This window comes from Agrilus planipennis, unplaced genomic scaffold, assembly GCF_000699045.2.
Source record: "Agrilus planipennis isolate EAB-ADULT unplaced genomic scaffold, Apla_2.0 scaffold408, whole genome shotgun sequence".
In the NCBI taxonomy this organism is placed as follows: domain Eukaryota; kingdom Metazoa; phylum Arthropoda; class Insecta; order Coleoptera; family Buprestidae; genus Agrilus; species Agrilus planipennis.
The window spans coordinates 58,927-62,318 of NW_020440373.1; the positions used below are offsets into that span (position 1 = coordinate 58,927).

The following is a 3,392-nucleotide window of genomic DNA, read 5'->3' on the forward strand; positions in this document are numbered from 1 at the left end:
ATTAGTTTTGTGAATAAATTATTTATGTTAGCTCATTGCGTCGAGTGTATTTTCTTTCTTTCGTAACAAGATATCTTAAATATTAGTTTTTTATTTTTATCTATTTGTTTGTAGTCTTACACAAGCTTGCTCTAAATAGTTTTCATTGAGTTGATTTAACTTCGGACTTTTACCTTTTCGTGAGTTTTAACTAATAAAGTTGATTTTTTACATATTATACCTAGCATTTATCTTGCGCGAGGGGTATAGGGGGGATCAACGAGATTTGTATTCTAAAACTTTTGTAACTAAATTCTCTTTATACCTGGTAACCTAAAATAGGAAGAAAATTGTTAACACACATGATATCAACTATAATGCTGTGAAGTTACTTTTTTCTTCGTATACGAAAATCAATCTTTTGTACTTGAAAATTACTTTTGTTGTAATAAACAGGAAGAATTGAAAAGATTAAAACATGAAAGACTGCTGGATTGATCAGCAAAGATTTTTTTTCGGAAGTAGGTATCGCCTTTCTTTCGATATCGACAAAATTATTATTCCTTTAAGTTTGTAATCCCAAACAAGTCTTTATCAAAATTTGAATTTTTGATATTAGATGTTAAACTGTTTTTTTTTATGTAATGAATTTCATCTACTAAGTTCAAAATTTTAACAAATTTTTGCATTAAATGAATACTTTACCACCATTTTCGTCACATGGTAAATCCTGTGCACGGCACTGCTATCTAAGACCCGTACGTAATTGCTTTTACTGTACATTAAAACATTTGAAGATTTTTTTTCAATAAACAACAATAGGAGAAAAGAAAACACTTGTTGGGGATTTATGAGATGTACGTAGTCGTCCTCTAGTAAGGACATGATTTAAAAACATTTTCACAGATATTATTTGACAGCACCCTTTTCAGATTAGCTATTAGCTAATATATGGATATACTATGAAATGTGTAATCAATTATTATAAACATTGTTTTTCGTATATTACAAGAGAATTTCCTACTATTTCAAAATTTAAGCTTTCATTTGTCAAAGTTTGTATTGTCCTAGTAACACCATTCACTTTTGTTTATTATGAAACACCACGGCCAACAAAAGTATTTATTAATACCTCCTTATAAGGTTATACAAATAAAGCCGCTCCCTGTTTGCTAAATATTATCAATGAAACACCCTAATTTCTAAGCGATTAATAACTAATATTTCCGTTTTTATGATTACAGAAACAGTTGCCTCGATAAATATGCCTCAAATTGCAAAAATCATTTGGAATAAAGTTGATTACAAATAATTTTCATTAACAAATAAGTTTCGAAGACGATTACAATGACAGAACTGTTCCATTAATTCATAAACTTAAAAAGTTTTAAGTAAACAATATTTCAATAACTTTAAAAACCAGAATTTATAGGAGACAACCGAATTTACTAAAATAACTAAACTTTAATCGCTGTGATGAAAGGTTTTACAAGTGCAGAAAAAGAAAATCTCTTTGTTTTTCTCATGTATATACGCATTAAAATTCCTCAGGAAATATTAGAAGAAACCGATTAAATTAACAGGTAAACGGTCTACAAAGATTTATTAAAAAAGTTTATGATAGGTAGGTACGTCGAATTGATTGATCAAAATAAAATTATTTTAATGACACTTTCATTTTATGGAATGTGAAGAGAAATCATACTAGCAATCTAGAGTTCCTCTGACAGATGTTGAAATAGTGAGATTGAAGTATTTACTGAATAATGTTGAAAGTTATAATATGTAAGTTGTTATATTTACCCAGGTGTGGAACGAAGTTTTCAATACAATTGGATTGCATATTAGTTACCTGGCAATACAATCATTATCTGCTTATTTACGATATTATGTATGTGCATTCGATGTACTATTAAAATTTCCCTTTTAAAATCACAAAATGTATAAATTCGTATAACACAGAACGTCTGTAGTATCTACAGTAGGAAAATTTTTGGGTAATTTTTAGCAGATCATCACGCAGTCAAATTTTCAATAAGAGATATACCTATCATAAATTATTTTTGTAAGTAGATAAATATACCAACCGTGCGTATACAATTTACCTATAAAATTTTCACGTTAGTTATAATCACAGACAGTCGGAAGCAGCTACGGTAATTATAAACTCGCCTTACAATTACATGAAAATAGTAACCGCATTTTGTTTGCATGTGTTATGTAGCCAATACTCATACTGAAACGGATGGATAAAATAAAACAGAAAACAGAGAAAAACAAAAGTAACAAAATACTTAATAGTTAATAAAGTTTGATTAACCAATATGAGTAACTAGAACGTTTATATAAACGGGAATTAAATATTTAATTATATTTCGCATATACCCAAGGGGGGGGTACGCTTCCTCCCTATTCAAAATATTCAAAGAAATAGAATATTGTACAAACCGGCAAATATAAATTGAATTAAGCCATATTAATGTTATTTTATAGCAGTAATATCTTTTTTTTTTACAATTCTGATTGAAACAAGAAAAATCACTGTAATGCAAATCTGTCCTTGTCTATTTTTCGATTCCTTGGCTACTTTTTCGGCTTGGGAGCTCCATATTAATTAAAATTTTTCTTCAATTGTAAACATGTAAGACTCGATGCTTACTAATTNTAAATCAATAGCAATTCTAGTGTTATTGCGATCACACGTTCATCCCTTTTATAAATACAGTACTTCTATCTGGATTTGAAACAAACAAATTAATATTTGACGCAAACATTTCACATACATTGGAATACCGTGCGAATTACGGATAAGCGCTCCAGATATACATAGGTATCCAGTGTGAAATCGGAAAAATCTTTCTATACGCGCACAGGTTTTTCTTTTCCTTTCTGAACTAACAAACTTCACCAACTGGCGCGTCTTGCACGGTGTAGTATAACGAATGATACGATCGCTACGTCAGACCAGGTGAGACCCGATACACCTGTACATCGTACCACTGACTCGATTGTACTGACTGAGGTACTTTTGAGTTAGGTACATGGTACTACTACTCACTGAGGTATTAAACACTGCTCTTACTCTCTCTATTCTAGTTACAAATAAGTACGCTTTAGCTATACGATTTTACTTGGTATTATAGCGGTACTTTTAGAGCAGTTCATAAATAAATAATTAGTTTTCCATTATCATTTCAAAAAAACGCAGCCATAGATAAGCCAATCGTTATGACATTATCATAAGGTTGTCAGTCCTAAAAGTGGTTGGACACGTACCTTCACTCTTTCCTATCCTGAGCTAATCTTCGCATTTCTCTAAAACTAGAATATCCCACCATCCTTAACTATTTGCGAACAGTTACCTAATCTAGATCTACCTTTATGCCTCTCAACTCCTGTTTCTGCCTCTAATA

At 30.5% G+C, this 3,392-nt stretch overlaps 1 protein-coding gene across 6 annotated transcripts in view; it reads right to left on the reverse strand.

Annotated features, from left to right (window-relative positions):
• LOC108742985 (partitioning defective 3 homolog) overlaps positions 1-2,985 on the reverse strand; it is a 41,424-nt gene extending 38,439 nt beyond the window's left edge. For 5 of the 6 annotated variants that reach the window (XM_025979667.1, XM_025979666.1, XM_025979668.1 and 2 more), the window contains exon 1: positions 2,763-2,985. The gene's annotated coding sequence lies outside the window, so the exon portion shown is untranslated. The remainder of the gene's footprint in view (positions 1-2,762) is intronic. The other variant, XM_025979670.1, reaches the window with a different exon arrangement.
• Between the last annotated feature and the right edge of the window lie 407 nt (positions 2,986-3,392).